The 12,409-nt window shown below is 44.4% G+C and overlaps 1 protein-coding gene across 13 annotated transcripts in view; it reads left to right on the forward strand.

Moving 5' to 3' along the window:
- The window catches only part of Gramd1b (GRAM domain containing 1B), a 163,672-nt gene that overhangs the window by 93,646 nt on the left and 57,617 nt on the right, over positions 1–12,409 (forward strand). The window lies entirely within an intron of this gene.

The following is a 12,409-nucleotide window of genomic DNA, read 5'->3' on the forward strand; positions in this document are numbered from 1 at the left end:
TCATGGGAGATTAGGAAATGTGCCCAAGGTCACATAAAGTGGCAGAGTTTGAGCTTAATTTGCAGGATAGATAGAAACCTTTGCCCTAACCACTCTCCTGGATTCCCTGCAGAGCCCCTCCCCGACCCTTTTCTCCCAACCCCTTTTCCACACCTTCCTGTCTTCTCTTTGTGATTGCTGAATCAGTCATCAATCTTCCTTTGCTCTTCTGGAGTTTTATGTTTCTTTGGAACTTCCATTCCTTGGCCCATTTTCCTATGGGCCCCTGCCCCTCATCCTACAGAGGTCTTTGTGACTTTGCCCTCCAAGCCCCAATTCTTGCTGATTTCCTGGGAGGAGGATTCTGAGAAGCACAGAAGGGCCTGCGTTCCCTCCACAGCAGCTCTCCCTGCCTGCCACTGCCCCTTGCTTGGAGTGGCAGTGTTACCCAAGTGGTCTGCCTTCCAGGATGGGCTGAGCTGGCATCTCTGACCTTTGTGGAGAGAAGGGCGTCCTTAAAGGGACAGCAAGCTCTTTTCTTTCCTGATGGCTGACTGCCAGTTCAGATGCCAGGGACTTGAAGAGGCCATTGTTCTGGTACTGGAAGACGGGGGCCCAGACTGCCCAGTCTCTTTTTCTTTCCCCATTTCCAAGCCAGTGTCACCCACTGATGTGTAGCATGTCAAGTGTGGAAGGACGGTGAGCAGTCTGGGGTCACACACTCCACCATCTGAAGGGAGCCTTGTCACCATTGTGTTCAATGGCCCTCGGGCGGCCACGGGCCATGGTGCCCCTCCCTGGGGCCGCTCTAAAGAACCATGTCAGCAGACTCCAGAAGGGTCCTGGCCAGTTGTGCTCTTGCCCCAGGTGAGTGCAGTGGAGTAGGTGTAGGATACAAGAGCCTTGCTGGCTCTACCTACTTGAACCACCTTAGATGCTGATGAAAGCAAGTAAGGCTTCCCCAAACAAAGCCAGCTTAACTGGGTGGCCTTGCCCCTAAAAAGATTATTGAGATGGACAACTCCAACCTGGATGATTAAACTGCAGATGCTGAGTTCTGAGTCCAGAACTTCTGGGCCACAGGAGTTTGAGAACCACTGACCAGCCATCAGAATCTTGTGGGGACGTGGGAAATCAGAATACCTGCCTGCTGGTGAACCTGAGCAAAGTAGCTTCTTCTTGCTGGAGCACGTACTCTGGAGCTGACCCACGGGGCTTGAGTCTTGGCTCTGCCCTCTGCTGTCTGTGTGCTCTTGGGTAAGTGTCTCCATCAACATGTACCTCTGTTTTCTCGACCTGTAAAATAAAGATAATGGTGGTATCCAGGGATAGGATTGTTGTGAGGATTAAAGGAGTTGATACTTAGAAAATCTTGCAACACAGCTGGCACATTGACTGGCACATTGATAGAGGACTATCTAAGTCTTCATGAAATCGCTCTCTTTTTTTATGGCAAACTAATCATCCAGGTTGGAGATGTCCATCTGAGTAATCTTTTAGGGGCAAGGCCCCCCAGTTAAGCTGGCTTTGTTTGGGGAAGTCTTGCTTGCTTTCGTCAGTGACCAATAGCAGTGACACTGAGCCCAAGCCAATCTCAGTTGAACTCTGACTTGTTCATTTAGCCACCTCATTAGAAGGAGGAGAAAGGTCCAAGTCTGATTTCCACTACCAGGTATGTTGGTACATCGGAAAGACCTCAACAGGAAGCCACATCTATAAGGCTCACTGACCTCTTCAGAAAGAATTGAAGGAAAACAAGTTGCAAGCCAGAAATAGCTAGACATAAATACAAGGTATTATAATTACTATCCACACCCAAGCAATCCCCTGAGTTAAATTTAACCCACTGCACAGCCTTCCTGACCTCAGGGAAGGAGGCCAATAAGCATCTTCAGGGGACGGGTGTGTATAAGCAAGGGTATGCAGGGAGCATCACTCTCAGGGTGCCATGCAGCCACAATGGGCCTTGTGTTTCAGCATGTGTCCACATGTGTATTATAACTTCTTGGTTTTGCTCAACTGTTACTTTTCTGAAAACAATCCTGTTGGGCCACATTTTCCTATGTTGGGTTTCCAGCGCAAGGAAGGCTTCCTTTTCATCCTGTGCTCTCTAATTTCTTTCTGTACTCATTGCTCAGTAGTTACATTTGCCCAGCTGCTTGTGGACGTGTGTGACATGGGAGGAGGTCGGGAGGGACATGCTCAACCTGGAAGGATCCTGCTGTTTGGTTTCCACCTGTCCCCTCCCCCGCCAGCGTGTTCTGGGAAATAAGGTAGGAAAGGGCATTGGTTGAATAGAGAATTCTACTTTTTATTATTTTTTAAATTTTAATTTTTTATTAGTGCACATTTATAATACACAGCGATCACATTCTTGAGGAGCTGGTACACGTTCATAGCAGGGAACTCTGCTTCTACACATGCTGCTCATAGCGGAGGTTTAGCACCCTTAATCTGAAAACCCAAATGTGAGATATCCCCAGATCCAAAACTTTTTGACACACCACCACAGGTGGATAATTCCACACCCGACTTCAGGTGACAGGGTCACAGCAAAACATAAGTGCGTTCCACATACTGTGTAAAATTATCTTCAGGCTATGCACCTAAGATATACGTGAAACAAATATATTTCGTGGTTAGACTTGGGTCTCCTTCCCAAGGTTGCTCACATTTGTACACACATATTCCAGGATTTGAGAAAATCTGAAACCAAAAACCCTCTGGGCCCAAGAATTTTGTGTAAGGCATATTCCATCTATAGCACACCAGTCCTAATGACAAGGTATAGGGAAGGTCAAGTGCCAGACTATTTAGAAGAAAACAAGCCAGTCCTCTAGAGCATGTCTCATGGATATTTTCCATCCTAAGTATAAATGTCAGCATACAGGGACCCAGCAGTGGGCAGAGTTTTCTTAGCATCTACTCCCTCCCACGTGAGCATGCTTTACAAGACTCCCACGGAGCTGCACAGGGCCATTGTGTTCTGGCGGTGGGTTGGATATCATGGACTGCTGTGAGACCCACAGTGATGGGTAGGCGCAGGAGCTTACTGATGGACAGCTTTGCCCACCTGCCCTGGGAGAGGGAACTGGTTCCTGCTGCCCCATTAGTTAAAAATATTGATTCACTCTTTCAGAGGATAAGGACAAAAGACACCATTGTTCTTTTCCTTTTTCAGTCATCTTTTTTGGAGAAGCTGCAGAGGAGGTCATAGCTTTGGATAGAAATTGGGCTAATAGATTGAAAGGCCTTTCCATGATGGAGATCCATGAGTCTGTGGGTGTATTTCTGGCCCCCAACAATAGGTGGAGCACCCTAACTCTCAACCTGGAGGAATGGATAGAGAATATAAACTGGTGGAGGCCTGTAGTGGCTTCAATAAAAAATGAGGTCCAGAGCTCATTGCTGTTACGGAACCTCACGAGGAGACACCTGCTGGGCACTGTCGTGACACATGGAGTCCTCAGAGTTGGGAGGTCTGGAGGTTATCTGATGGGGAGAGGATGTGAAGCCAGCCTCCTGACTAGGAGTTCCTTCCTTCCGGCCTGTCCTTCTGCAATATTTGGCCACCTAAGCTTTTAGGACAATCCTTATCATTTCAAACTTAGCTATGCCATCTAGTAATCTCCCTCTGGAGAAACAAAAATGTCATACCCCCTTTCTCTTTAGCTTCCTCTCAAATGTTTGTTATCCTGTTTACCTTAGGCAGCTCCTTCAGTCTAAACATCCCAACTTACCTTTACAGTTTTGTGCAGGGAAGGGTTTCCCGATGTACTGTGTTATCTTCTCAAAGCACTGGACCTTGTCATTTGTTTGTTTTGTTCTGTTTTGGGACAGGGTCTCACTGTGTAGTTCAAGCTGGCTTTGAACTCACTATATAGCTATGCTGACCTCAAATGGGAGGTGATCCTCCCGTCTCAGTTTCTTGAGCGGTGGGATTACAGGTATATGCCACCATGCCTGGCTACACTGGACCTTGTAGAATGTAATACTTTCTAGGCATCCTCCTCCTGGAAGTTTCTGAGGAGGGATGCCCAACATCCTTTAGCTTGCCTCCCCTGATGGAGGCCCAAGTGCATGGGGAACTCTTACAGCCATGATTTATTTCCATTGTGTGCTGAACTGTGTGATCTTTGCCTGCTAGAAACTAGACACACTCCTTCTAGATTTGTAGAAGAAGGCTGTTTCCAAGGTTTGAGGCTTACCCTGCATTAACCCTTAAATCAGAGCAGCTCTAGTGACAGAAGTGCAGAGCTGAATGCTGAGTAGCACGTGGGCTGTGGGAGTGGATCTGTTTGTGATCAATGCCATATTATCAATCATGTCAAAGGTATTGGAATAGAGGTTATCATAGTATATGCCTGTGGGTGAATTCATTATCTCAAGATTACCACTTGGCTATGTAGCTCCTTAATCGGATCTTTACTGTTCCTACTTGATCCTTTCTAGTCCCCATTAGATTAGTTTGTGTTTATTAAAAAAAATTGTTTTTTGACATGGAGTCTGGCTATGTTGTCCAAACTGGTTTCAAACTCCTGAATAATCCTCCTGCCTCAGCCTCCCCCAAACTGGACTGGATTATAGCTGTGTGTGCCACCCTGCCCTGCCCCAATAGGTTTTGGCTAGAAGAGTTAGATTGTGCTAAAAATCTTCAATAAGGATAGCCTAGCACTTGAGGCAGAGTTCCTCTCAGCTGCCCAGCACAGCCATCCTGATGGTGTGTTTTACTCTTTGAGAGGCAGGATGAGCAGAAGTGTTAGAGATGACCATGTGGTCAGAAGAGAGAAGGGCACAGCGAAGCATATGGTTGAGTTGCTGGCCCAGTCCACTCTGGGCAGTGTTCTGTGGTTACAGAGTTCCCTTTTCCTGCTTTTCTTACCACCTGCAGTTGTATGAAGAGAAGCGTGATGATGGAGCAGAAAACTTTGGGAGGCATCCATCCATACCAAGCCTTTCTAAACAGGGAATCTGAGACCAGAGCAAGCATAACTTTTATGTCACACACCTGTGTCACCTAGATGCCCACACCCCATGAAGGCAGAAGTTCCTACGTATTGGACTGTGGCATGTCTAACTCCTGCCTTAGTCTGAATCATTCTCACTAAGAGACAAACCTGTATTGTGTTCCTAAGCTAGGATGAGGCTGTCTTGGGACAAAACATGAGCAGCTCAGATGCTGCCTGTGGAGAGGGAGACTGAGCAAACTAATGGCCACAGCTGGTTTTGAATGGGGAAAAGGGATACCAAATACTGATAGATAGGGAAAATTAACATTGGCAGTAAATTTAGATAGGATCAGACACCTTCTTAAAGCAGCTCAGGCACATTTGCAGAAAGCCACGGAATAGATAGCATTTCAGGGAGTCCCAATTTGTGTCATCACGTGGAAAGAAGAATCATAGATGTTCTCTCAGTGTCTTCACAAATGGCCCCCAGGTGCCTCTTAGAAACTCTGGTTACATTAAATAGGAGCTGGGTCAGGATGTGTGAAAATGAGCTCTGCTGCTTTGCTTTCTGCCTGGGATTTCTGCTCACTGACCCTTTCAACCATTCTCCTGAGACACATGGCCATCGGAGATGTGCCAGGAGGCAACAGAGGCCTCTTAAAACACATTGGGGTACCCAGCTGAGGAGAGTGTCATCATATTGACCAGGATTCCTTCCTCATGACCCCCCCACTTTTGCATGTATGCACACACACACACACACACACACATATGCATGCACACAAATAGGTCCTCTCTCTTCCTCACTGGTTCCCATGGTGATGCAGTGGCCTAAGAAAGGTGTTCTAGTGATAAGAGCTTCACAAGCTGCCAGAGCTGCAGAGCACTCCCTATTTAAAAGAAAACTAGGCTTGGGGTGGAGGAAGATGTAGAGGACAGTACTGTGGCTCAAGACTTGGCCAGGGGCAAGAGGGACTCAAGGTCTGTTCTTAAGCACAACATGTCAGCATCTGAACTGGGACACCTGGCAAGAAGGCTTTCGTGTTTTTTAAGACCTTAATCCAGGATTAAGAAGAGGTCAGTCACCTCTGCAAAGAGGTGATTTCGAGAAGGGCTTAGTTTCCCCTGATATGCCAAAGTGGGTGGAAGTGCAGGAGCCTTCACATGGTTCCCTGACTGTTGGAAGAGGCCAGGATGCTAGAGATTCTTGAGTACTGAATTCCCAGAACTTCAGATTTAGCTTTTTCCTTAAACTTTAGCAGTGTGTTCTGTCTTTTCTTTATTCTCACACATTTCTCTGTGCTAACTAGGTTGTCTTAGATTGGAAAGAGACTCTGCAAAAGACAGATTTGCCAGCTGGGGGGTTACTGGGAAGTACTCTTAGAAGGAAAATGTTTGTGGAGGTGCCTCACCCTTCTGCATGGAAGGAAGTGAGGGCATCAGGGCTGGGCAGAGGGAGTAGTTAAGTTTTGATATCCCTGAAAGTCAAGTCTTCAGGTCAGTTGTATAGAAAGCTCCAGAACTAGGGTAGCTTTGCAGAGCTATCTGAAATCAAGGTAAAAGATCTTTACATCCTCTCGTGGACTAGTCATTCCTTCCTCCAAGAAGGAGTATGCTCTTTGGTAAGTTTTGGTGGAGAAAAGTTCCTAGAAAGGAAATGGGTTGTGACCCACTAGCAGCCATTGCACTAGGCAACACAGGAAATGAGTTGGGCTGGGGATATAGCTCTCTGTTAAGGCTCAGGTTCAAATCCCAAACAGAAAACAGAACACCAACCCCCCAAGACAAAAAAAATAAACAAGCAAGAAAATCCCAAAACTCCAGATCACTAGATTAGACTTTTGTAAAGCAATTCTACACAACACTACCTAATTAGATTAAAATTGTGAAGATCAGTGGTTCCTAAACATTGTCACATATTGCAGTCCCGTGAGGATCCTTAAATAATACCCATATTTGGGCCAAGCATGATGGTATAGTCCTGTAATCCCAGCACTCTGGGAGGCTGAGGCAAGAAGATCACAAATTCAAGCTCAACTTGGGCAATTTAGCAATTTACTGAGACCTTGTTTTCAAAATTTAAAAACAAAAAAAAGGACTGGGTCAAATCCCAGTATTGGGGGAGAGGTGCAAAAAATAGAACCTGATACTCATCTCTGACTCCCTGACATTCTGACTTAGTTGGTTTAGGATACGAACTGGGCATTGCATATGTTAAAAATTCCAAATGCCTCTAAAGTTTAGCAAATTTGGGGAACTATTGGTATAATTGTTCAGTGGATTTGTAGTTGGTTACTGGCTGAAAATCTAGAGTTGGGCTGGGAATATTTAGAAAAGAAAAAAGTAATATCCAGGTATCAGTCATCCTATTTGGATACAAGAAACTCAAATTCTATTTTAGTTATAAGAAACTCGGGAGAGAAAGTTGGCATGCCTGATGAAATAGGATTTAACTGATAGGAGACCTAAATACAGCAAGCTTGGCTGTTTCTGGTCCTGGGGATGGTTTTTCTACTTACATATTCCTTTGTTCATGATGTGCTCTGACCAAAAGGGTGAGCATCTGATCTTGTGGCAATGTTAGCCTGCCACAGAGTAAGCATTCTGATGGAGCTATCTGAATCTTCAGCCTCTCCTCCTTTACCCTTCTGGCCATTTCTTGCTTTGGGTTTTAATTATGTAGCCATCACTGCTCCTCTTTGAGAGATGCAATATTAATGGGAGGTCTTGGGTTACAGCAGGGCAGAGGCCATCAATATGAGCATTCAGACAACGTTAGTCACCTCCTGTGGATTAGAGGCTGTTGGAGTTGGGAGAGGGCAGAGTGAAAACTTGTGGGACATTAGCTGCCTTGCATTAATGGTTCAGAAACATGGAAAATATCATGAATATTAATTCTAGAGTTATTAATAGGGTCTCCAGAGTACCTGATGGCCAGAGCTTATCAACACATTCATAGGACAAAGACTAATATAGAAGATCTTTAATGAGCCCTTCTGTTTTCTTGAATTCTTTGGGCACAATTACACTCAGCTAATGTGTAGCTTTTTTTTTTTTTCCTCTTCCAAACATCTCAAAAGACCAGTGATGTGTCCTGCCTCTGCTTTCTGACTCCTCTTTCTTTGACTGCAGCCATTTGTGGAGGCACCATACTCCGCAGGTGAGAATGCTGGGTGATACGTCTTGCTTCTTCTATCTACTACCTATGTGACCTGGGAAAAATTAATCCCTTAGATGCCTCAGTGTCCTTATTTATAATGTATGGTCAATGTTGAGGATTCAATGAGGGAACACACATTATTGTGTATGAAAACTGTGCCAGGCTTCTAGTATACTCTAAATACTTAGCTGTTTTACTATGATTGGGTAACTTGAGGGTACAGATCACAGCTTACTCATCTGAGCTTCTCTTTGCTCCTCTTGTATAGTTGTGTATGTGAGGACCCAGTCAGCAGACAGAAACCCTGCCGGTAATTTGAACAGGGAAACTTTAATATTAAGAATCATCAAGAGCCCATGATGAATGTAATCATTAGGTACTGCAAACATATAATAAAAATAGAAATTAAAATTTAAAAACAGAATCACTAATGAGTACAAATGTAGAGTGAACTCTGAAGGATACAGGAATAACAGGCGAAGCAATGTAGAGGGAGCAGCCACTTGCTGCTCCAGGATAGAAGCTGCACAGGCCAGGCACATAATATTGAAATTTCCCACCGGGCACCAATGAAGAAAGCCTCTGCTATTTACTGTCCCATCAGTGCCTTCTTCTAACAAGACCTTGCATTGTACCAGCTACCAAAGGAGAAATGTTTCAGGGTACAGCTCCAGTGTCCCAAGACAGAGTAAAGAAGAGTGAATTCAGAGCTGAGGGGTAATACATTGACAACTGGCTTAAATTGCAATGATGGAACTTCTGAGGATTAAGTGGAATACTGCAACTGACCACACTTTCAAGTGCCTTTGACGTAAGTAGGTGTGTATGGAAGTGCCAAGGTAATGGTAAAAACATGAACTTCCGAAGTGACTGTCATTATGGGTAAGGACAGGCATCTGATGCTCAGTGTCCCCATCAGTTTGATGAAGTAAAAGTTGTGTGAAAGTGCTCAAGCCTGTGCCTAGCCCATGGGAGATTCTCTGTGCACGTCAGGTGCCCATTCTCCTTCCTTCTTCATGTGTCCCACACATCTAGTATCCTAGCCATCTATACTTTATACAGACGCCTGTCGTTTGGATACCATGGAGACAATCCGGTCCAGTTTTGCTTCCCATTCCCCATAATTCAACACAACCAGATTCAGTTAAGTTATTTGGAGTACTTTCTTTGTAAAGATGCAAGTATGATTCAAAGATACAGTCCTTTGTCATTACTGTCCCCATTACGGTCAACCACAATTATGAAGTACACGGGTGTGTGCGTGTGTGTGTGTGTGTGTGTGTGTGTGTGTGAATAAGACACTGTAGGTATCAAACATCTTCCTGTGAATATGATGGAGCAGCCCTCAGTCAGAGGGGACTGTTTGGTTCAGTTAGATTTGCAGACACACTTTAACTCTATCAGCGCCAGGTCCTCTAAGGTGCTGTCTGGAATGTGCTTTTGATACTGCACTGGACACTCAGAAACCTCTTTCTTTTAAAAATAGAAGCCAATTTTTTCTTATCTCTATGGGAAAGGTTTAATTCAGGAAGAAGGTACCTACTTTTATCTCAATTTCCTAAATTCATTTACAGAGAAGCAGTTTGGGAACCTAGGCAGCAAAACAGCTGAGCCGCTAAAGTGTTGAGTTTGACTCTGGGGCATCCGCTCCATCTGTGCAAGTCTGGTTAGCTTTGCTGTGATTGCAGCCTGTGCTCTTGTGCTCCTGGCCAATGCAGAGTGCTGTCTTCCCAAGATGGACAAGGGGAAGAAGTGGGGGTGACTCTGAAAGTGGATAGACACTGTTAGGAAGAGGCCCCTGCCTTCCATGCAGCACCTCTTTTGATACCCAGTGGGATCATTAAGAGTAGGACTCATCTAGGCAGATCGAGCATGTTCAGGTACATGCCCTACTGTGTGATAATATGTATTGCAGGAATATTATCAAGCCCTCCACCTGTTAGTTTTGCTACCTAAAAAATGGGGATCATGAATAGTCATTTCTTGTACTGTTAGCAGAAAATAAATGAAATCATTCTTATCAGGGCTTAGCTAATTGCAACATAGAAAGCACTAACCTATTGTCAGGAAAATTTTGGTTTTATTATTAAATTTTTTTTTAAGTGGGGAACTTCTAATCATGAAAGAAAGACTTACATCCTATAACATAGTAGGCTAAAGTTTCTGTTGTAGTTGGTCTGTAACTGACTCATTTAATGAGGTCCAGTTTGGGGCGACCAGGTAGAGATCATTTTGGCAACAGAGGAAATAACACATGTTTAATCCAGGTGTCTCACAGAACTAAGATTTTTCTTTTAATCTCACTAAAGGATTCAGAATACCTAACAGCACTAGAAGATGCCTTTCTTGTGCTTTTCAACAATAGCTATTGACCAATATAAATAACAATATTAATTTATTTTACAGATTATATGTCAGGTGAAGTGAAAAGTGCATTAAATGTATTTTCCTCAATCCTCCCACAATCATCAAGTTCTATTATTTTTTTTAAACATCTTTAAAGATGAAGGAATCTGAAGTTTAGCATGGTTAATTTTGCAAAAGACCTAAAATCAGTTCATTGATAGGACCATAGTTTGAAGTCACTTTTGTCTGAATCGTTTTTTTGAGACAGGGTCTCACTATGTAGTTGAGACTGACCTGGAACTCACTAGGTAGCCCAGGCTGGTCTTGAACTGAGCAATCCTCCTGCCTCAGCCTCCCAAGTGCTGGGATTACAGGCGTGCACCACCACACCTGGCGGGATGGGTGTTTTCTTATATTTCTCTTTTCGTTCCTCATTGATTCAACAATACCAAGGAGAGAGTACACATTTATTGGCCTTGTCAGGTAGAAAATGAATCTTAGATGAGGTTGAGAAAATAACTAGTGAGGTTTACAGATGTAGAAAAACTTAGCTGCTTTGGATTCATATCTGGCTCAAGCCCGAGTTGATCCTATGGAGTAAATTAGCAGAAGGAAATTGTCACAAGTAAGGAAGGTACTTCAGAAGATGTGGCTGGAGACAGACAAGGTAAAATGGGTAGAATTGGGCATGTGTCTCTCGGCATCACCACTGTACCTTTTTGGGGGACTCATGTTCCTGTAGGTAACTGAAGTGACCCAGCAGCCCAAATCCTGCTGCTTCCAAGACTACAGAGCTGCTGTTCTATGAACAGGTTGCAGAAACAGGCATGGAAAGAACTATGATGAGCCTTCAGGGGTAGGCACTTCTAGAATGAAACTTTTCACCAATAAATGCCAAGAAGTTTTAGCTCTCATCGTAAGGTCAATGGGCAGGACACAGTTGATACCAGTGGATCATAATTATCCACCTTCATCATGTTCTCCTGCATACCTACAGCTGGCATACAAAACATTGTTGTTTAGGAAGATCCAAAGAGCAAGAATGCATAAATTAATCCTCTGCTATTGAGGGTGCCCATGGTATAGCAATGTTGGCATTGCCTTGGTGTTTGTTAGAAAGACAGATTCTTGATGTTTCCCTAGACCTGCTACATTGGAACCTGTGTTATAAGATTCATTAAAGTTTCAGAGGCACTAGGCTAACCAATGACATTCTTGCTGTTTTATTGTTTTTGATTTAGATTTGGATTTTTTTACTCCCTTCAGGAGATGACATTGCTTCTCTAAATACAAGCCCACTGAGGGTGTTGGGCAGTGCTTTAGTTTTAATCTGGAGTGTCTCACAAAGGGCCATGCATTGAAGACCTGGCTGCTACTCTGTGGCACTAACTGGGAAGTGGTGGAACCATTAGGAGACGTGGCCTGGTGGAAGGAAGTTAGGTCATTGGGGGTGTGCCCGAGAAGTGGCCATAGACCCTGCGTCCCACCCCGACCACTCTCTTCCCCCTTCCCAGCTGTGATGAGGTGTACTGTTCTCCCACAGCCTGAAAGCAAAAGGATTAAAGCCTCAAAAACTGTGAGTCAACATGTATCTTCTCTTTTAAGTTGATTATCTTGGGTATTTTGCCACAGCAATGGGTAGCTGACTAACACAGACAGCTCATTATCCTGGGATTGGAGTCAAGAGCTCTGAATCTCCAGCTCAGCCTCTTTTTGGGAGTGGGCCTTTTCCCTTTGCCAGGACTCAGCATCCTCGTGGGTGAGATGGGTCACTGAGGTCTTTCAGGTGACTGTGGTGAGAGTCTAATGATTTCATGGGAACAAAAGTGCTCTGTAATCCATGAATGACTTTCAGGGTAATCATGCTGTCCTTTGCTGAATAGAATATCGAACAGAACGTTCCTCTGGGAGCTGTGTGTCTGAGTCGCAACCCTGCTTTTCAGTGAACAGACAGAGAAAATAGTTCTCAGAGGTG

The sequence above is a fragment of the Fukomys damarensis genome, unplaced genomic scaffold, assembly GCF_012274545.1.
Source record: "Fukomys damarensis isolate Sample0158 unplaced genomic scaffold, DMR_v1.0_HiC HiC_scaffold_16, whole genome shotgun sequence".
Taxonomy (NCBI): Eukaryota; Metazoa; Chordata; class Mammalia; order Rodentia; family Bathyergidae; genus Fukomys; species Fukomys damarensis.